Source organism: Rissa tridactyla, chromosome 1 (assembly GCF_028500815.1).
Source record: "Rissa tridactyla isolate bRisTri1 chromosome 1, bRisTri1.patW.cur.20221130, whole genome shotgun sequence".
Taxonomy (NCBI): domain Eukaryota; kingdom Metazoa; phylum Chordata; class Aves; order Charadriiformes; family Laridae; genus Rissa; species Rissa tridactyla.
The window spans coordinates 179,992,396-180,015,555 of record NC_071466.1 but is presented as its reverse complement, the minus strand read 5'-3'; the positions used below and the strand labels follow the sequence as shown (position 1 = coordinate 180,015,555).

The window sequence follows — 23,160 nt, the reverse complement described above, 5'->3', positions numbered from 1 at the left end:
GTCTCAGTCTAACAACATTATATCAAAAGTTAATGTTTCTAGCATCAGGTTTTTGACACTTCTTTGTCAGAGCTGATGGAGATACTGTGTGCTTAAAAGTTTCTTTAGTTTTTGCACATGGCCTAACAAAATATTATCTCTTTCTACAAGCTTTTACTACTATTTTTGCTAGAATAATGATTCTTTGTTGCTTGATGACATTTGCTTTATGTATTACTTTAAAATACATATTTTTGTGCATCATTGATTAATTTTGGTTCACTATCAGTAAAATATTAATTTTGGTGTTTATATCCTCAAAGCGTTGTGCTGTGGAATTTTATTTTCTTAGACCTGTGAAGGAATTAGTCTTGTGTATGGAAGACAGGGTTATAGGACCTTATTGTGTGCACCAGTGAATTACACTGTCCTTCCCAATATAAAATATTTCACTGAAGCGACTCAATGTAAAAATCTATAACATAATATAACTAACTGTCAGTGCTTCGATGCTGAAAAAACTCAGAGGAAAATTCAGCACATGCCAGGATTTAATCCTGGTGGAAGGTGCCTGCTGTGTAATTGCAAGTTACTGCACAACGTCAGGCGCTTGGGTCAGGATTTCTATTCAGCTGATGACTACGGGACCCTGCTGTGAGTTGCCAAGATCAGAAACCTGCAGAAACGTGAGCACGGTGCAGAGAATAAACACAGCCCATTCCAAGACAGATGCTCCTGTTAAAGAAAACTTTTGCAGTTTCTCTTTGGTTTCTCTCAGTCAGCCAGTAAGTGCTGAAGAACCTCACAGTCAACAAGTGACTTTCTTGTTGGTTTGAGGAGATGGAGACAGCCCCTAGTGATGCCTCTCGGCATCCTGACAGGGCACTGATTCAACCGTGACTCAGAAGGAAATGTGTCACATAATGAGTCACCAGCATCACTACCCCCAACACCTCTGCTCTAGTAATTTAGGTCTCCCATCTGAGAGCTGACAGTGACCTCATCTTACTTGCGGTTCCTGGGGACGGTGAAAGCAACGGATGTCACCACTATGAGGCAAAAATATAGTGGAAACATTCAGCTACTACTCTGGAGTTTGACACCTGAAACCCTTTGTATTCTTTTTTTTGTTTTGTTTTTGTTTTTTGTTTTCCAGGATGGATAACTGATCAGGTTTTCAAGAAATGAGAAACCAGGACAGCATTCACAGTACATTGGTGCTGTTATCAGGATAATGATTAATCATGTTTATGAACACTTTAGGCTATGGGTATCTAACTACGATCCACAACTGGAGAAAAATTGGAAAATAATGTAATTTTCGTTTCTCTTGTTTTTTAATCTATTAGAAATATTACTACTGGGAAGAACCACTTATAAAGACACCTGGAAATTAAGAAGGTTGGGACACCAAAATAAATAGAAAGTGCCTGAAGGGAGCTGCTCCTAGATAACGACACCTCCTTTGGGGGTGGACCTAAAGCAGTAAAAAATTCCTCACTTTGTTTCCATTTCCTAAATAAGTGTTTCTCATCTGGACAGAGGTTTTGAGTTTTAAAGAAGCCAGATGTCTGTCTCTGTGGGTCTGGGACAACAGATGGGTTGTTCTGTATTAATATTGTCTTAATTTTAAGTCCAAAAAAGAAACAAAGGTAGCTGGGCAGTTTGGGGGAGGGAGAGAAGTGTGATCGTGGTGCAACCTTTGTCATACTCTGATTAATTTAGAATAGGAAAAGAGGAACAGAAATGGGGGGAAAAGGAAGGGGAACTTTTACTTGTACAAGTGCCTTTCCAATAGGAAAGGTAATTTATCTGCAAAACCCATTTCCTTCCTTACCTGCCCACTGTTTGAACTATTCTCTACAGGGTTGGGTGGGATTGACATTGGTCCTCTCCCCACTTCTCCCATAATCTCATTGACTTCTCTGTTAGTAGGATACTAGCAATACAACACCACAGCAGATATTAAGGCTGTATGTCTACTGGTAGATCAAAGGCAGGTAGGGGCTTGAGCCCTGGGTCAGCCACCACACCACTCAATTATTGGTGCAGCCCCTGGCCCATGACACCTGGTACTCTCTGAGAAATGCCTGGGCTTGCTCTGGGGGTGGCATGTCCCCAGCACACACCCTGAGCGTGCCCGCTCTGCAGCTTTGTAGGGAAAGAAAAGTCAGGCTGGTAAAGGCGAGCTCTGGGATGCCGGTCAGCCTCAGAGGCAGGGAAAGTCTCCCTGGCCTGTCTTACTGAGCAGCGTAGTTGCAGCTGGAGATGGTGCAAACAGGCCAAATGGAAAGCAGCAGGAGTGAAGAGGTGGACCTCAGAGGGCTGGGTGCTGCCCAACCCTTCTCAACTTCCTAGTCTTCAAGACTCCCTAACGGATCCGTTGTGACCTCGTGTACTCTGTTGTATATACCCTCATGTATCTTTCCAGGGTGGTTTCTTCAGTACAAGGACACACTTTTAAATAGTCCATTTCAATATGTCTTATGTTTTCATACTGATTTAGTTAGAATTTCTGGAGCAACCACACAACTCCCTGTCTTGCTTTTTTACGACCTGAGAGCCAGGACTCCTTTTTCCTTCCTGTGCTAATATTTTTAACAATCACCCCACCTTCTCTTGTCTGGCTACTCAGAAAACACAAGAAAATACAGTATCACACTGTCAAGGGGAATATTCTTCTGTAAAAGCTGGTATTTCTGGTAGTAAAATATCATAAACCCTTTTTTCTTTCGCATCTTTTACCAGAAGTGGATAATATTCTCCTGAGCATCTTAAATCTCTGTCTGAAAAGGCACCAAGGCCGTTAACGGCGCCTGAAAAATGAGAACCTGCCATGAGGTGCCATGCGACCTTTGCCTTGTCACTTCAAAGCACATCCTGGGTGCCACAGAGCGATGACCGCTGATGTCTAAAAGACAGCTGGGGTCAAAGAGCACGATCAGAAGTGCTGCTGGGCTGGCATCAGGCATCCTCGCAGAGTTTAATCTCATGATTAAAAACAGCTCGTGTAATCAAGGAGTTGCATTGTGTAAGACAGCCATTTCTGAAACATCAGCAGTTCGGTGACGTGCTTTTATGAGACTTGTCATCAACCAACAGGCATATAAAGGCTTTTGATTTTCTAATTAAAAGGGTGAATTTATCTTGATTCCCCATATGCTAAGTGAGGTTGATTAGTGAAAGATATAAGGGATTAAAACTTTAGCTGATTATAATTAAGACTAAATTATTCATTGCAAATAAATTATCTGGCAAGTTGGCTTTTATCCTGCTCCTGAGCCAATCAAAAAACAATCTAATGTTTTCAATCCCATAACTATTTTGCAAGTTGTTTCCAAGTATTGACTACACAGGACAAAAACATTTCAGAAGACAAACATAGACACTTATGTTGATTGTCCATCAATGTTGTCCTGGTTTCAGCTGGGAACAAGTTAATTTTGCTTTCTAGTGATTGCTGTGATTCCTTTCACAGGAATTATGTCAATAATACCTATTGTTTTTAGTTGCTAAGTGATGTTTACATTATTCAAGGACTTTTTTTCAGCTTCCTATTGAAGAATAGACACAACGATGGAATGGCCAATGAAATATTCCATACCATAGAGGTCATGCTCAGTATACAAACAGGGGTTAGCCAGGGGGTGTGAATCTGCGATTAGGGTTCAGGATGGTCCCAATTCACTGGATAGTGGGAGTGTCTTGTGTCATTATCATTGTTGTTATTGTTATTATTAGTGTTATTTTCCTTTTCTGATACTGTTTTATTAAACTGTCTTTATCTTAACCCATGAGGTTTTTTTTTTCCTTTCCCCTCCTTTTCTCTCTCTTCTCCCTTGTGGGGAGAAGCAGGGTGCACTAGCAGCTATGCGGTGGAGGTTAAACCATGACAAATGTAAAATGGACAAGTCTGGAGAAGTTGGACAATCTTAAAAGTTTTACTGTATGTCTGAAAATATATATAGATACATCTTACCCGCCATCCAGTACAACACTCCTACGTATGCATTTTGTGTATCTTGCTAAAAGGCGTTTAGTTGTAACGGAACTTATTTTCAATGAGAAGAGGGGCACGGTGAGGCATTTACTACTTTATTTTTATGCTTCTGCAGAGGTTGGACCTGAGCAGCTGCAGGTTGCAAACCGGTGGTCAAGACCTTACGGCCTTTTTCAGGTGTTTCCTGCAGTGCAAGGCTACCACAACCGCTTTTCCTTCTATGAAATCAGCTTTACACCCAGTAATAGCGCTTTCTCCGCCTGTGCCACCTCCAAGCTTTCTGCTGGTTTCAAAGGATCAGTCTAGCAAAGGCTTTTGGTATTTCCCACCAGCAGGTACCTAGGAAAGCAGTGTGACACACCAGCTTGCCGTGGCACACCGTGGTGGCAATGGATCTCGGCATACTGGTGGGGTGTGGCCCTGGATCCACCAGCTGTCACCTGCAGAGCTGGGACCGGCGCCCTCCCGAGCACTGCCCCGCTGCCCCAGGCTCCCTTCGAGCCTTAGTAGCCGCTCGCCAGGTAATATTGCAGGAAAGAAACCCATGAGAGTGAATGAAGGCTTTCGCAACCCCCAAAACTTGTATTTGTGGTGGGATAACAGCTATCCTGCGAATGCCTGTGTGCTCAAACAACCCCTGCCCCAGCCGCCCGAATACAGCGGTGGCTGTGACAGGGACAGAGCTATCTACATGCATGTCACGGGATGCTCACCAAAACCCTTCTGAGTTTGGCACTGATGAGTCACTAAGCCTAGCACAAGCCCTCACCAGCGGGCAGGGTGCCATGTGAACAGATGAAAAGCAGCACAGGGATCTGTCCGACTTCATTCCAGGAGCAACGGCACTGGGGTCGGCGGCATCGCACCTGCGAGCTCCTAGTGCCAACGCGCTCGGCTAAAGGTTTTAGACTGAGGTTAGCATCTGCTGAGACAAATGGGCAGAGGAGCATGTTCGTGTCACTGCAGGCCAGAACTGGATAGATTGTCCTGAAAATTTTGAATAAGAGTTTAGCGGTTGCACGTGAGGAACTGTTGGATTGAATTTTCAAAAGAGCAAAGAGGAAACAATTATTTGCAAGGCTCGCTGCTTCTGTCTGCTTGGGGGTTCTGTCTTCTGGGGGGTTTTCAGGCTGCTGGGTTTTTTGCATTTCAGAGTCGTCAGATTAGAAATCCTGTTTGAATTCTTCATACCAAAGGATGACTTGCATGACTGGTGGACTGGTGTCTGAATTTTGATCAGGTTCTTGAACATTTTTCCGCTTTCAAACCAAAACATCTAGATAAATGCAGCTTTCAAGGAAAAATGTCATCCAGTTTGTTCATAATTAGAAGAACGTTTCAGGAAAGCAAAAGCTTTTATCTATCTTTTAAACACGAACGCTGTATTTCTAGCTGGCTAGGAGGGTTATTAGTGTTTGAAGCTGAGGCACATAAAATGCATTTCCAGGAATGAAAGCGCTGTGTTATTGAGCAAGGCTGCACCGAATCCTCCTGTCACAGTTCTTTCAGACAGAGGAAGGAGTAAGAAGCAAAATGTAAAAGAGCCGACTACGGTAGACTCTGTCTTTATTCTTTCCTCTTTTTCCAGTCTCCTTTGGCAAAAGGGTGGGAATAAGAGTGGCTACAGAGGGGCATCGTTTGCAGAGAATCGCACTCCTGTAGGTGCTGTGCGTCCTGGGTTGCCAGAGTTGTGTGTGTGTGTAGCTTCAAACATCAATCCCAGACTTTTGTCTATTCCAAGCACTTTTTCAGTTACTGTCTTTCTCACTTCCAGGATGCAACTTCATGTGCGATGGTGAAGCATGACTGTAAGCACGGCCAAGGCTGAGGAGAGCCAGAGCCAGACCGTATGACAGGCAGCTTGCTGGTGAGCCTGCGGCTGTGCTCCAGCCATCGTTACCTCCCACAGTGAGAGATTTCATGATGAATAGTCATGTATGCCACATCCTTGGCCTTGGAGGTGATCATCCGTGATGTGTCGATGTTGGAAAGAAGCAGTAGCAGCCCAGGCGGGGTTCCCAGATGCAAAAGCTTGTTTTGGCACAGTCGGGAATCGGTACAATCCCTGATGTATCAGTGTGCTCTGATGGCGCTGAAGAAATCAGTGTACAATTCCTTCCCTCCGAGAGCAGCAAAATAGCTAAAGGCTTGTAAGAATCCTGTCATGCAAAAGAGTAAAGAGGAGAAAACGAAGTCATTAAGACTTCACACTGAGAAGACAGAGGGGATGCCTAAGAGTGTGCACTACCTGGAAGGATCCTTTTTGTCCCAGAGATCAGGATGGAGGCAAATGTAGAGTGCAGAGCTATACCAAGTAGAGAACACAAAAGAACTAAAAAAGCCCAAACAAGTATCCAGGCTATCAAAGTGCTTGCCAAAAGCTGAGACATTGAGAACGGTCTAAAAGACAGAGGTTTTATGGGCAAGAACGCCCTTTCCCACTGATGGACCAAAGGTAGCTGAAGAGATTGTGCTTCAAAGGTCAGAGGGGAAGACAGAGAAAGAGTCCCTGATTAGAGGAAGAGAGTAACCTAGAAGGGAATCCCAGAAGAGAAGTAAGTAGATAGGAGAAGGAATGTCATGAACAATAAAAATTTACTGACCTAAATCCCAAAAAATGTCAAAATGTGGCAGGGAAATCAAGCAGAGATGTGCATGCTAAATTTCTTATGCTGCTTAAAATAAAGTTCAGTTGAAGGAGTTTAATTCAGAAGGAGGGTTTCCACAGGATTTGTATTCTGGGACAACACAAGCTAAACTAATACCGTATATTCGGTGGTTATCACTGGTCTAGAGACATTCACCACAGCTGTACTGGAGCATCCTACATATAGGTAGCGGATCACGACATACAGACCTACAGATCTATAGATCTATACTATCTATACTGATATGGATTGAGGGAGTGAGCCGGAGGGACCGATGACAGAGGCAGTGTTGAAGGTTACCAAGGCCAAGAGAGGCTTACAACCACGCAGGGCAGCACTGGCATCCTGCACACAGCCATGCAGCAAACGTCTGGCAGGGACTTTTGGCTTAGGTTATGACACTCCCATGGCATTTCATGCAAGATCAGAATTTCATTTCAGAAGGCAGACCTAAAATAATTAAATGCTGAATATATGATTTAGAAAGTATTGATGGATGAAAGATGTCCCTTTTATAAGAGGCGAAGAGAAAGCCACTTCAGATAGCTCCTTTTCCTAAAATGCCAGCTATATGCAAAGTAGCAATATCCCTACAATAGACATGAAGTAAGAAGGTGAATAGCTGTGATATTTGCATTCCTTCTGTGTGTGAAGTGAATTTCATTTCTCTGGCAATTTTGGCTTGGTGTAGAAGTAGCGTTTCAATACATCCACCACTGATATACAATAATTAGGGTATATTCCCTCTGGAAAAGTTCCCAGTCTAAATAAATAAGTATTAGGACTTGAGAAGTAATTCTGTTGGCAGATGAGTGCCAATGCCAGCTATATCTGACAGACAAGAGAAATCAAAATGTATTAAAAAAATATTTTGTTTCTAACTAATATTTCTACTTATTTTTTATACAAGAATTTCAGGGAAGGAATGGTTGTGTGAAAATTGTAACTGGGCACCTCTTACTCTCAAGAAACCCCAAAGAAAAAGAAAGTCATGCGATACATAGCAGCAAGGATGACTAGAGAGCTTTTATTTTCATCCCAGGAGACGGGCTTAGAAAGTAGGATCCACAACTGCTCTGTTTCTCTCCAGAGAACTGTAACAGTACAGTATTCACACACACGATGCACATGCATGTGACACAGCCCTTAAAACACAATTGTTAGTTATTTTCCTTGTTGTGGGTGGGTGAAGCCCCAGTGCTCATAAAATGTCTCTTATAGAGGAGAAGTGAAAGACCATTTGCCCAGTTTAGAGAATACAAATGAGGAATTATTCTAAACTAGTTCAATAGCTTTTCTTTTCCCCAAACTGCCATAAAATGTAAAATATTTGATAACACTGTAAACAAAAAAAATTATTGCTTGCACTTTTCCAGATGAATTTGTGCAAGTTTCTGCTATATTATACCACGGGGATTTTAACTATATGTTACAAAGGATAAATTCTTTAATGCAATAGATATGATTAAACTTATGAAAATGCTCAACGGTGAGCTTAGAAACAGATGTTTTAGCATTAGAATTACTCCCTTCACTCCAACAAAATTTTTATATATAGCATCAGGACGGTCTTCTACTGAAACTACCATGAGGCCAAAACACAGAAGTCACTTCACAATACATATGAATTAAAATACTTATTTCCTGTTAACTAGTGCAAATTTGGTGGACATCCCGCATTTCTTTATTTACAGTGCCAGCAGCTAGTGGAATGAATAGCTGAGGCTGGACATTTGCGGCAGAGCAACCATCTGCAGAAACACAGAGAAAACAGGCTGCTTCTGGGTGTCCGATCTGCCTGGGAAAAGGGCTCAAGCAATCTGCCCAGGCTGCGCTGGAAACCAATCCTTGCTCCACAGCAGCTGGCTGTCGCGCTGAGAACCTTCCAGGGCAGGTCCTGACCTTACATGGTGCAACCTGGGCTCAGTTAAACACGACTCTTCTACAGGTCTCTTCTAGCAACTATAAGAATGATAATAGCAATAACATTGAAACTTGTCTCCCCAAATCCTGCTTATGAACGCCTATGGGAATCGCAAGGGAGTATATAAAACTACTTGTGTGAACGTGAATTCACTCTTTAAGAGTGAATTGCTGTTTCAGTTTCATCTCAGACACTGTTGATTTTGGCAACGAGTGTCCTACACTGTACTCCCTTTTATTGCATTAGTTTGACAACCAGAACTGACGGCTACGGATACCGTTTTAATGGTTGGTATGACAGTAAAACCCCCATCTGCACCAAAGCAGAGATCAACATCATCTCAGGTATCCCAAGGGCAATGAATGACAACAGACTCACGCACTTCACCCAAGAGGAGGGGGAAGAAGCGCAATGTCCAGGCTTTCTAGTGCTTCACCACGCAGGGGAGCAATGCACGGGCTGTGCTCACAGGATAGGTCCATCTGATGTTTTGCAGGCAGATGCGAAGCCTCTCCCACAGCTCATCCTCCCTGAAAACAACATAACTTTGTTAGCCGAGCACAGAGACCTAATTATTAGGGCCTTCTTGGGCTAAGAAGCGTTTTGTCAGTTTGCAATGTGACTAGCTGTAAAAGAAAAAACAAACCCAAAGTGCAGCTATCTACCCTCAGGCCGTGATGCCATGATGGCTCATGCCAGGTCTGCACACTGCTGGGTCACTGCACACTCTTGTCCACCCCAGGATGGGCTTGTTGATACAGTCAGAGACAGTTCATAGCTTTTCCTCATTTTATGTTGACTGCCAAAGGAAGGACAGTACATGGTCTGGCATGAATCTAGGCTCTTGATTCAGCATAAAGCCTGCTGTTACAAAATTAATGCATTTACTTTTTTTTTTTTTTTTAAAGATATATCAACCAACAGAAGAGGGGACACAATATTTTAGAGTCAATATTGGGAACTCTGAAGTCAGATTTATTTTCTGACCAAACCTCAAGTGTTTTCAGCGCTCAGAGCACTGGCTTTCTTTTCACTGGATTAGCATGAGAAATCTCCATGAATGTTCTCAATAAAGAAACACTCAAGGCCGAGTGGGGAAGTTGGCACAGGGCCAGCGTATACCTGGGCCACTGAAGAAAATGTCTCAGATTATCTCATATTTGTACACTTTTTTTTAAAAAAAAGATCATACGCAGCAGCATTCAGCTACTATTTTACTTGGGTGCTAGTACGGATTGCTAACAAGGATGTGGCAACCACAACTATTCTTCACAAAATCTTTTGCCATGCTAACAAAGCTAAAAATCCTAACATTCTTGCTTAGGATATTCCATGTTTGAATATAAACTGTGATTTGTCATGTTGTTTTTCTCCCTAGGGAACACTTTTCTTGAACTGGAAAAGCCAAGCTAGCTGTAGGATAAGTAGTCCACCTGCAGTCCCAGTCAGCAGCTTTACCCCTGCACTGGAGCTTGGGAGAGGAGACTATTACGTGACTTTTAGCAAGTCACTTCAGTTCTTTTTTGTCATCTCCTCCATTTCTGTCTTGTCTGTTTTGACAGTAAGTGCTCAGGAAAGGACTGTCTCCAGCTATGTATTTACAACACTAGAACCTTGATCTCTGGAGCTCACAACAGCACTTTATGCTGGTGAATTTGAAATAAATATGCCTTCATACTAAAAAAACAGACATAACTTAATCAGTATGAAAACAGAGGATGTTAGAACAGCTACTTACATTTAAAGCAGTTAATAACAATTTTACATTAAAAAATTGTTCTGCAGATGATTTTTCCAGCCCTGAACAATACAGAGTCCTTCTGAAATTGTTTCTAGGAATACACAGTTTTATATCTAGGATCTTCCTATTAAATTAAATTTTGAAATCGAGAGAAAACGTCCATTCTTTTATGCCAACATAATATTTCACAGGCAGATTTATCATATAGCGCATAAAAGAAAGACCTTCTTGCATATTTTCCAAACGCAGACCCTGAGCAGAAAATCTGTATATTTGTGCACAAACTTACTTTTAGTAAACACCTGCTAAAGACGCAGAACAAGCAATATTCAGGCTTCCCATTTGAGTAAACAGGCTGTATAAGGCAGAATTTCTCCCAGCTAGCATTAGCCACCTGAGTGCCACGCATCCCATTGACGCCAGTCACCTGCAGCCAGCAGGGACGCCCGCTCTCGGGAATGGTGGAAGGAGTAAAAATTCCCTTCTCTCCCCATTGACTTGCAGGAAGACTGAATAAATAGCTTAGACTAGGTGCATCCTTTTCAGACAGATAAAGGTGGTGGGATGAATCCTATCCTTAGCTTTCAAATCCATCTGACTTAATATCAAAGGAATAATGTAAAAAGTAAAATATATTTGCGTATGTAAGATACATGACTCCTGCGGGTACCTGATACTGTATCATTTCAGTTACCGCTGGGAATGAGTGTTACACCGTTGCTTGGTTGTAAGGGGAAGTGCATATACTGCATGGACTTGCTGCGAATATAAGCTTGCTGGGACTCTATCTAGAAAAAAAAAAAAGGAATTTAAAATGTGCAGGGTTGTCTTGGTGGGTCTGCCCCTGTGCCCAGCCCAGTCACCACCTGCCACAGCTTCTGTCTGAGAAAGTGCTGCAGAACTGGGGCTTTAACGCTTTCATTTGTAGCTATCATACGGTGCGTAATGAAATAGGAAACTTCCTGGATGTAGAAATCGTAATTGTAAGTTTTGCACAATATGACCTGCAGTTTTCAGGCCCTCGCCAAAATCTGTGGGGCTCCCCAACAGGAGCATCAGTTTGTACAGGAGCCACAGCAGAAGTGGGGTCAGGCTCCTGTACTAAAAAGATTTGGCTGCTTATTGTAAGAACATTTAAATCACCATGCGTGTGATTTCAAAAAGACAGCAAGAAGAGGGAAAGAGATAAATCAAAAGAGAGAGAGAGAGGGAGAGATAGAAAAAACAATATTACTTTTTTCCTCTCCGAAGATGCTGCCATGTTTCTCAGTGCCAACCCAGGCAAGAAGAGAGCTAGATGAGGAGTGGAGCTGCAATAGGAACCTCAGGATCTGCTGGAGGTGGTGGGAGCAAGGCAGGCCACTGAATTTAAAATTCAGCTTATTTCTGCTGAGGCACACATATAATAGGGGAAGAAGCAGACTGCCTCGGTCAGTTGGTCTCCCCGTGCAGCCTAGCTCTGTTGCTCCCAGATGTGGGCAGCTTCTCCACTAAGAGCATTGAACACGGTGAGCAGGATTGTTATGGGAAGAGGTGGGAGAGGTTCAAGTGTTGGAGGATGCAGTATTTACAGTTGAAATTCTGCATCATGAGGTTTCATAAATAGCTTGGCTGCATGGTAAACAACAGTCTGAATTCATGGTCCCAAATGGGACAGGAGTAGGGAACCTTCGGTGGTATCCAAGGCTGTGGGGGAAGTTTTGTAACAAACCAGCATCCCATGAGCTGCAGCAAAACTTAGACCCAGAAACCTTCTGGAGGTCTTGAGCTGGCAAGTGCATGTAGTTATACCTCTTGCTGGTCAAGAGGTGAAGAAGAGCTCAGAAGTAGCTGCTATTACTCTTTTACAGAGCGTTATAGTCCATGATACAGCGGGGTTATGGCTTAGCTGGGAAAGTTGTCTCAGCCCTGCGATGTTAATGGCTCTTGGAGTTTCCTAGGCACACCAGGGGTTGGTTTCATGCAAGTCAGAATGAAAAGCAATTCAATTCAGCATACTGTCTGCAACAACAGATTGGCTTTGATGCAGTAGGTTTCCCCCCTCGTCAGCCTAACAGGTTGAACTGCTCAATGGTAAGCAATTGCAAACAACCTGCTTGAATTGGCTAAGATGGTAAGCAGAAGCTTTGGACTTACGATCTGGGTTTCATCCTTCATTGGGATGAAAAGGCAGGTACACCAAGCCTGGCAATAGCAAAAGGATGTGCTTTTTGGTTTTTCTAACTAAGTCTGTAGTAAACAAGTCTCAATTGAAAACATGAGCTGACGATGGCTTTGGACTGAGCTCTTGTAAGCTTCATTCTGTCCTGGATCTGCAACCCAGTAACAGAACTGGTGCCGTGGCTGGCAGCTGGACTTTGGCCTTATCATGGGAAAAATGTAACAGACCTTCTGCTGATGTTCAGAGTCATCCAACGTGATGATCAGGACCCCAGCAAAACTTCCAAAGCAGCTTAACAGCTGACTTCCCTCTTCAAACAAACACAAAGCCCAGACAATTGCGTCTGCAGTCAGCGAGCACCCCCAGAGCTTGCCCACACATGAAACCATCCGCAGGCTGCAAGGCTGGCATGAAGCATGGGTAGCTAACAGCACCACTGGGGAGCTCAGGGACCCTTCTCCAGGCACCACCAAACTCCTGCCAAGAGGCACGAGTTGGCCTAACTTCTGTAGCTGCACACTGGCAACTTGCTTGAATGGGGCTGGGGCCATGCCCAGTGGGACAGTGATACAGGAGACCTCTGGCTTCTGGTGGGATGGAAGACTATCATCAGCTGCTGTAGCCAGAGTTCATTTGCTGCGCTTATTAATACTTATTTAGTGGAGAGTACCCCTTTGGAAATAGGCCTGATCATCAACCTTGAAAAACTGTCAGAAAGCAAGAACGAGAACGCAGCATTTTCCAGACGTCCCCCTTCCCCCCCAGCTCTGTTCCCTTGCCAAGCTGAGACCTATTGTAGTGAAAACTAATCCTTCTTTTACCTTAGATATTGGGATTGCTCTTCCCAGGCTGCTGGTTATATATTTGCTGATCATTTTTTACAAAGCCATTGTAATAGCTCTTACTTCCCAAAGTAACTTTTAATTATGACCATCTGAAACACTTAAGTTTATGTTTTTATCAATAGGGACTGCAGCTTAATGCAGAGACTGACCTACATAGCGCATATTCATAATAACTACATCAGTCAGTCACATGGAAAAATCATGCCAAAAAGCCCACAATACCCAAAATAAAACATTGTCGGTCTTTTGACATGATTTAATAGTTTCAAATGAGAAACCGCACTTCTGACCAGGGAGCTCTTCAATGACCACCACCGGCAAGAGCACTGCTGACTGCAATCTTGAGAACCGAGATAGGAAGGGTTCCCCTGTCACCACCACTCTAACTCCCATCTCTTCGGGGATAATGATGCTTGGGAATGTCAGTCAGCACCTACTCCAGCACCGGCTTGTGTTTATGTAATAATTTCTCTCCTCTGGAAAACATATTTCTGTCTGTAACTTTATTCTTCTCTTTGTCTTAAGAAACACTTGAAACTGCTGCTACCTCCAATTCTTGATTTAGCCTCTCATTTGCTAGCACTCTGGCAGATCTCTTAGTTGCTGTACAGCAGCATGAAGCATCTTATTTTTGGAAAATTTTACATTTTATCTCCTGTTTGGGGTCATATTATTTTCCAGAGTTGGCAAATTTCTTTTTAAACTTGGTATTTTTTTTCCCCTGATGCTCTGGTATAATTAGCACTAAATCAGACACTGAAGGCACTACAGCAGAAGGCTGAGATAGGGTTTCCTGATAGTAAAAATGTACAAGAGACTGAGATAAAGATACTTCCGCTCCCAATATTCCCTCCTGGAAGCCACAAATCCAGCAGATGAGAGGCCATCTGTGTGGATACCTTGTGATGCATTTTAACACTCAAACAGTAATGGAGCTGCACTTCTAGGGCTTCCCTTGCCAGCAGCCATCCCTGGAAATCCCCTGTAGGAGTGAAAGGATAGATAAGGACAGTGCCATGGAAACAGCTGATCCTTCCCTTACCTTTTCTAAATTAACTAGAAATTTGAGACTAACTTGCAGAAGTCACCCTAACTAACAAATCCTCCCAGATCTAAGTATTTTGTGCTCCATTTTAGTGTAATAATTAAGAATTATGAGAAAATACCGTAAAAGAATGGGAGGCCTTAGTGTTTTTACTCTTGAAAAAAGGTTTTAACACCTCTTTGTGATGAAATCTTTAATACCAGATTTGTTGTACATGTTGACACACCTTTATCCTTGTGTTTAAGAAATACTAAAAAATGAAACAGGCTATATTTATGAAAATAAATCTGCTGTGTTCTTCTAGGGAAAAGATTAATGCAGAGTGGTGCTGTAACCCTACAACATTCTCCCAAAGAAAGCAACGGAGAGACTTCCGAATATCATGCGTGAAAGACACCCGTGAGAAGCTGCCACTCCCAATTCATGAGTCTCACACAGTTGTGAGGTCAGCAGAAATCAGAAACCTCTGCCTCCTTCAGAAGAGGTATTTCACTGGTTTAGCTAATAAAACACACCTTGCAATCAAGGGGCGCTATCTTCTGGTTCAAGTTGTTTCTTCTGATGGATTTAAACCCTAATTTGTGCAAGAAAAACCCACCCTATTTCACCACTGCTGAAAAGCTGCTGACCCTTAACGTAGGTGATCGCACTTGATTTGTTTTTCCAGAGAAGTACTGGTACTGTCTGTAGGTGGGAGAAGGAAAGACCCTTGCTGCGCTCCAATGCACTTTTTATTCTATTTAAAAATTATTTACAAGGTTGGCTATTCACCATGTTCTGCCTCCAGTCATCATTGAGGAAGGTGGTCTTACTATGACTAATTTAATTTTATGTTCTGGCAAAGTGGGACACGCTGACTCTGACCGGCACATACTGTCGGCAATTCACCTTCCTCCCACTTCTGTGACTGCATTGCCAACATCTACCAGTAATGCTTTGCATGGAGCCAAGGAGCATCCACAAACTCTCTGGAGCAAAGGTTCAGAAAAACTGCAGAGAATTTCTAGTCAACACCCAGAGCCATGGCAATAAAGCATTCGGGGATTCTCAGCACGTCCGTCTCTCTTGATGACCTCTTCCCAAATTTTCCAGCCAGCTGCTGTAGGCTTTTAGACCTCTGTGGGCATTAGCAGAAGCAATGGCCAGCTGGGAATCCAAATGGCTACTAGATGAGCCTCATGACTGCTTCACAACATGCACGTTAAGTCCCAGGCTTTCACGAAGATTAGGTAGAAGACTGTGCTGATGGACTTTCACAGCACCACATGAATTGTTGACATGCAATCACCTGTGGGACAGGTTCTCTGTAATTGCTGCCACCACGTATTACAGTTCCTTCACCTGTGCTGTTACAGACAAAAGTTTGCAGGTTGACCCCTAAAGACATTCTTATATTGATTAAAAAATAATGTGTATCAGCCTAGCCTGTGAAAAAAGTCAAGAAAAAAAAGAGACCATTGATTACATGAGGTTAAAAATAACAAATGCGTATCTGTTTGTAGACCAAGACTTACACAAGGAGGTCAAACCGTACCATATAAGGTTCAAAACGGATGACGAGTGTCTGACCATGACTAGCAGCCATTGCACTAAAGGAGGTCAGGGCACCTCTTTAATTGAGCATGTGCAACCATGTGAAACAGGCCTCACATTGTAGCAAAATGTATTGAGCCAAGTCTAAAAGTAGCAAATGTACGAACACATATATGACACTGCATCCTTTTTATCGGCTTCGAAGGTTATTTTTAAGCATTAACATGCTAACAGCTTTCACTTTCTTTAAGAAAACAAACGAGGAAGTTGAATACACACCCAGTACAGCCTCAGTGACGAGGTTCCTCAACTAAACACACAGTTTTAGGCAGAAAGGCAGGTTAGGCTTTTTTAAATGGACAGAATTTAAATCACAGTTTACACACATTGTGATTGCTAGTTAAGTTGTTGCACTAAGCTAACCAGCCTAAGACAAGAAAAACTACTTACTTAGGTTCCCTAGCTCTATTGAACTATAAAGGCTTCTTGTTGTATAAATGTTAATTGATTTGCATGTAAATTGTAATTTTGTAATGGACAGAGAGATCAGTCCACACAGGTGTAATGACAATGTCAGGTGCTCAGTTTACTTGAATCATATCATTGGGCACGGTATGTCTTAAATGACTTCTCTTTGGGGAAATATAACAAAAAATTACCTTTTGAAAAAGAACTCAGACCATTAAAGGATAAAATGAAACATAATGAAGCAAAATGTTTATAAATGCATGTAAAAGGGTCAATCAGGCTATAGAAAAGCTAAAGGTTAATGAAATTTATGAGTGTTTTCAGTCTAAAAGAACTGCCTTTACACCTGTCATGTGGTGTAAAGAAATCTTTGATTTTTTGGATTGAACAACAGAAGAGTGCTCCAGAAGTTCAGATACTCTACTTAAAACAGGATGTGACTTATGGTGTTTTATAATGATTTGTTTATAGCAAATGAATATTTGAATGACAAAGGAAAGGTTAAAATATGAGAAGAAAATGCAGTATTTTCCTGGACAAAGTGTATAGACATTCATTTCAATGACATGGCACCCATCCTCAGCACGCAATTGTGCTGCACAAAAAGGTGGTGGCATTAAGAAACTGGTCTCCTACTTTAGATGAAAGACAGTGCTCTTTCATCTTCAAAACATCTTTATGTTGACAGACGTGTTGCTGTAGGTACTAACGTTTCTATAAAATATTATTGTTGTGTAACCTATGGAATACCTATTTTTTAAATTCAGTTTGGTGCTCCAAAATCAAACCTGAGAAGAAAGTACACGTGTGAAGTTATTGACAGAAACCTGCTATTTCTGGCAAAGTATTATACCTTTTTGATTGAATGTTTAAGCTTTATGATGATTTCATAACAAAATTAAGGCGGAAGCACCATTGTTTTTCTTGATGAAGCAGAGAAGCCAGTTCATAAACAATGTTGGCCTTGATCCTGTGAAGATTTGTGTACAGGCTTAGCTTTTGTACCGTTGATAGTCTCATTGAATTCAAGGGCATTATTTGGATTATGAGTGTTTTGTGCACCTGTATTTGCTACACTGGAGCCATTGTTATACATGTTTTCAGGGCCGATAAATTTAAAAAAAAAAAAAAAAAAAGTCCGGTTCTCTCATCCTCGTAATGCTTTTCCATTTTAATAACAAAGTGGATGGCAAGGCCTGCCTGCCCAACGCTACCTCACTGACAGAGAAAATACGAACTTTCACACAATTTATCTCATGGGGACGGTGGTATCTGACCGAGATCCTCCGCAGGCTTCCGCACAGCCGACAACAAGGCCCGGCCGTGCCTTCCGCACCCGGTAACCCAGGGAGAGCAGACAGGCCCGGGACACGGGGAATGGGACTCCCCCTCTGGACGCTCCCCAGGGAAGCACATCCACCCGGGGTAGGTCTCCAGAGTCCCCGGGGTCTCCTGCCTCCCCAGGGTGAGAAGAGGACCGGGGACCCCCGCTGTCTCGGACCCTACTCGCCCCCACACCCCCTGGCTGGCTCGGGCTGGCTGCGCCGGCCCAGACCGCCCTCTCCCCTCACAAAATGGGGGCCGGGCCGGGCTGGGCGCCGCCGCCCCGCTTGCCTGGCCAGCAGTGCCTCTGTCAGCGCCGGCGCCTCCGGCCGCCGTAGGCCAGTGGAGCGCGGCAGGTCCCGGCAGCCCCGCGGCCTACGTGCACCGCCGCGGCCCCGGCGACGTGCGCGGCCCCAAGCGCTGGGCCGCGTCTCCCGCGGGAGGCGGAGGGAGCGCAGCCGAGCGAGCTTCACTGCTCCTTCTTCCTCCTCCTTCTCCCCGTCCCCCTCAGGCCCGCTCCCCGCGGGGTGGCTCCGGTCGGCGGCGGGCCGGGCCGGGCCGGGCGGCGTCGCTTGCCCCCGCCCCTCGGCGCTGGCTGCCGGGCCGAGCGGCGGCGGGGTCACGGCGGCGGCGGCCGGCGGGTCAGAGGGTAAAGGTTGCTCCCCCAGCATCCTCCGTGCTGGATACTCAGCCATCTTGGATCCGCGGGACAAGAAAATTCATGCGGTGAGTCCGGCCCCGGCCGCCCCCTCCCCGGCCCCCGCTGTCGCCCCGGGCCCCGCCGCCGTCCCGGCCGCGGGCCGATGAGGGAGGGCCGGGCGGCGGCGCGGCCCCCGGCGGGGCTCTGCGGGCCCGGGGCCGTCCCGCCGGGTTTCCGTTTGCTTTTGTCTCCGAGGGGGAGCGGGGGGGACGCGCGGCGCCCGAGCCGGGAGCGCAGCCGCAGGCCCGACCCGGCCCGCCGCCCCCCGCCTTCCTCCGCGGCCGCGGGCTGCGGCGGCCGCCGGGCGCCGCTCCGGGGCCGGCCGAGGCCGCGGCCCAGCGGTGTCTGGGCCCCGCATCCTCCGCGGCCGCCGTTGGCAGCTCGCCCCGCGGCCCGCTCGGCCCGCCCGGGACGGCTACTTCCCGCCGCCGCCGCCTCGCCGCCGGCCCCGGGCCTAGCGGCAGCCGCCTTCGCCGCCCGTCCCCCGCCACTAGCCTCCCCCCGCCGAGCCCGTCTCCGCGCTGCGGCGGCGGTGCGCGGCTGCTCGGCCCCCGCCCTCCGCCTTCCCCCGGACCCGGCGCCGGTGCAGCGAAACCTGCCACCCACGGCCGGGGCTGCTGCTGCTGCCGCCGGCCCGGCTGCCGGGCGGCGCCGGGCTGCGCGCCTCAACGGAGTGGCCTTGCGGCCTGCTCCGGCGGCCCCCCGGGAAGGCCCGGGGTGAAGACAGGGGTGCTGCCGCCTGGTTTTCTTTAGAAAAATATATATTTTATTTAATTTTTTTTTTTTTTTCGCCTGCACCTTTTCCACTCTCCTCCTGGCGGCCGTTAGGGTGGTGTGTAAACAGGTTCTGGTGTTCCCTGGGACGTGTTTGTAAAACAAACTTGGAACGGACCGAGCCGCTCTGCCGAGCGCAGCCCCCGGAGGAGGGAGCCGACCTTCCCCTGCCCACCGGGGCGGCGGTTTGAGGCTTTGGCCTGAACCTGTCCCGGGGGGCGAGCCACCAGGTGCGGGTTGTGAGTGTGGGGGGGGAGAGGTGGGACAGGGTGACAGGTTAGGGATGAGAGGGGGACACTGGGGGACTGGGGAAGGGTGCAGGAGGCAGTGTTTGCACTGTAGTTAGTGTGTGCTTGCTCCTGACAGAAGCAAGGATTTGCTTACAGGTATCCTAGGTTTGGCTTTTCTGTTCTGGGGTGGTATTTTTATTTTCTTTTTTTTGTGAAGCTACAGGTAGCTTTGTTCTGGAGGTTTTGTAATATGAGAAAATGAAAATATGCTTGTGTTAGATGCGGATCAGCAGCTGAAGCTGCTGATCCGCATCTAACACAAGCATGTTTTCATTTCTGCTTTAAGTCTGAGGGAAAAACTTGTTTCCAACTTTGCGCCGTTTCATCCCCAGGGGGAAGATAAGAACTTTTTGCACCTCCTTCTTGTATATGTACATGTGCGCGTGCGACTTGAGTGTGTGAGGGAGACATTCCTGTGTGCCTGCACGGTAGTAACATCTGGTGCTGGTGACTGGCTGCTAGCCTTAACTCTTCAGCTGGGGGAAGGGAGTTTAAGGTGATCAAACCTGCTGTCACATCAGTTAGTGGCAACCTTTATGTTTCTGGAAACTTGGATATGTTTCAGGCTGTTAAGACATGTAAAGACCTGCAAAGGCAAAATAATTCTTTAGGTTTATATTGCAAAGGCATCTTTTCTTGGGCCCGGAAGAATTGGTGTATGCGTGTGTTGATGCACTTTGAGTTCTCTTAGCGTGGTGGTATGCTGATAGAACACAACTTGCAAGATCCGATTTTATTATCTTGAAGACTGTGTACGTATCCAATGGCTTTTTTCCCGCCCCCCCCCCAGTTTCCACTATTGTTTATGTTGAGAATTCAGCCGGCATGCTAAACTTTAAGGTGTCGACTGCTTCTGATTTTAGGAAGGGATTTGAATACTTGCTATCATGAGCTGACTGACTTGACTTGCAAGTGTATTTCCGTTTCACTTTCAGGAAGCTGTTGATAAAGCTAAGAGTGTAGTAGTAGATAAACCTTGTCTACAAGTCTCTTTTAGAAACTTAATATTGCTGTCAAAGTAGTCATTGTTATTGTAACCCATTTGTGTGTCAGTTCTACTGACAAATGAAAGCAAAAGCCCCTGGCTAGGAACTGAAGATAAAAAAAATTTTCTTTAAAAGAATCTAATTTTAGAGAATTGGTATTCAGTGGAAAAAATAGGGCAGTTAACATGTCCTCAAGTTTGATGCAAAAACTGCCTGTTTGCACCTGAAAGTCTCGATCTGTACCTCATCCCCTTCGTATGAAAGTTGTGTGCGCCTGCAGTGCAATGGTAGCTCTCAGAAGGTATTTCTGCTTTATTTACTATACTAAATGTATTTCTGTCTAGATAGGAATTAGCTCTGAAATTGGAAACACTGTTGCATTTTTACCCTCTGCTGTGTATTTTTAAAAAAATTTACTTATTTTTGTATTGGTGCAAGGGTCTTTCTGTTGTGTAGTAATTGCAAAGTTGTAACCTCATTATAGCTTTAAAGCAGTCTTGTATCATAACTTTGCTTATTAAAAATACCTTGTACCTCCTTGGTGTTATTGACTCAAGAAGTGAATAGAACTTAAAAATACACCATAGTTGAATTAAAATAGAGGTTTCTGGTACCTGGCTTTCTGACTTGATCTGGAAGCTGAAGAGAAACATTGAATTGCTTGTTTTGTTATGAGGTAGTATAGAGAGTGCGTGTAAGCTTCCAAGTACAGAATTTTGTTCTAAAGTAAGTAGATCCTTGTATTTAAACTCTTAACTTTTTTAAATTATGTCTTCCCTTAAAACTCTGATGTGCTTGAATATAGATTTTTAAAAGGCACCTTAAAAAATGTGTTCTTAAAAAAAATAAATATATAACTTAAATTCTTGGCAGAATGCTTGCTATATTTATTGTGTGTGTTTCTAAATGTTAGTTTAGATAGAAAGCTCTGTGCCAGTTTATATAAAAGTATGGTACCGTAGTAAGTCAAAACAGTGTTGTTTTTTTTGGCCACAGATTTAAATGATTGCTCTTTAAGTGATAAAATATTCTTTTTTTTTTTTTTTTTAGTTATTATTAATACAGTGTATAGATGAATTACAGTGCTTGTTGTCAAGTTAAGTTAACCTTGCCCCATCTGGACTTTTGAGATATAGATAAATAAAAATTCTATGTAGATGTTTTACACAGAGATCTGCTAGTATTTTTGCTTGAAATGTATCCTGATGTCTCAGATACGCTGTATTGAGCAATTCAAAACAACCTGTTTCAGTTGTGTTTCCTGGATAGAGTTGACCTTTTTTCCTTTTTTTAATTTTTTTTTATTTTTATTTCCAAGTCTGCTTTAGCACATACATTCTGTGTTTGTGTGTGTTGCATTGGTCTCCTGACCCAGGTTCCTGTAAAAACATAGGAACAACTGAAAGTTTGTGGGTAGTCTCATTGACTTAAAAGCACCTACTCGCATGTTGACAGTTCGCTAAGTGCATGAGAGTTTTCAGGATGGATGCTGTATGTTGGCAGCTAAGTATGCTTTTATTGAGCATTATAACAGCGTAGGAAGAATTGTGTCAAATGAAATTATGGCACAGTAGGATGTTTACAATTGTTCTTAAGGAATTATTTTGTTTTTAGTGGAAGTGTTTGCATACCAAGCATGGTCTGTGCTAATCAGTAAGAGACTTCTACATAGGATTTAAAATCTTTTTGTGCTTGTATCAGCAAAAATAAAATTAAAAAAAAAAACAAACATAAAATGTTCAGATTGCTTTTAATTTATGTTTTATCTTTCGTTTATAATACTTTGCTAAAAATTGAATGTTTGTATCGTGGTAGTGCGTACTAGCTCAGCTTCTGGTCTGGTTGTGTAATAGGCCCCAAACTAAGGTGTAAATGATCCTCGCCCAAAGAGGTTACTGAACCCCACTGATTTGTCTTGAGCTAGTGTTGGTTATCAGTAGTGTTACAGAAAAGCATGCATTATTTTTTCCCCTTGACTTGCTTGCTCTGCCATCGGACTGCTCTTTACACTGCTAATATGCTTAATTTCACAACTCTCTACATTTCCTAGGAGGATTCTTTTCAGATTATGCTGGTAGGTTAAAACTTGATTATAATTGAGACTTTTTTTCAGACACATACTTCTCTTATTGAATTGCAGTGCAAGAGCTGTTGATCAGAAATTCATTAGTAAGTAAGCCATTGTTTCCTCCTGTTTTCCTTTTGATTTGGTAGAATTTTTTAGGGGTATTCTTAAGTATAATCTTGTACCCCATGTCGCTCGTGATTCTTTTTGGCTGCAGTGACAAGCTTAATGAACTTCTGAAGGATTTTAAAAGTTCTGCCTTCAAATTTTTTATGTATTTGAGTTCAATGATGGCTGGATATAGTTGGCTGAGGTCAAGTTATCTGTTAGAAGTATAGTTTATTTAAAATGAAAGCTAGTATAAAATGCCAGTGTATTTGCAGGAAGTAAAATGGAAACTCCTACTCTGTATTACTCTTGCTGAGCAGAAAGTAATCCAATGGATTGAGCATGAGCGTAAGAGCTGGAGCATGCTTTCTGTCTTTCTGAGTTACCTACTGCAGTGATGGGTGACTCTGGGTAAGTCATTTAACCAATTTATAGCCACGTTCTAGTCTGTAGTAAGAGGATAATGCTTTCCTGTGTTTTACTTGCATGGTTCAAGGCTTCTGTGGAACTAGATACCAGTAGCAGTTAACATATCTAGTTAGAGAAAGCAGTATTAAAAACCCCAAAATG

At 44.0% G+C, this 23,160-nt stretch overlaps 1 protein-coding gene across 5 annotated transcripts in view; it reads left to right on the top strand.

Moving 5' to 3' along the window:
• The first annotated feature begins 18,243 nt into the window (after positions 1-18,243).
• Positions 18,244-23,160, top strand: part of CNOT2 (CCR4-NOT transcription complex subunit 2) — a 92,229-nt gene continuing 87,312 nt past the window's right edge. For 2 of the 5 annotated variants that reach the window (XM_054192627.1, XM_054192617.1), the window contains exons 1-2: positions 18,244-18,393; positions 19,196-19,371. The gene's annotated coding sequence lies outside the window, so the exon portion shown is untranslated. The remainder of the gene's footprint in view (positions 18,394-19,195; positions 19,372-23,160) is intronic. The other 3 variants (XM_054192607.1, XM_054192598.1, XM_054192634.1) reach the window with 3 other exon arrangements.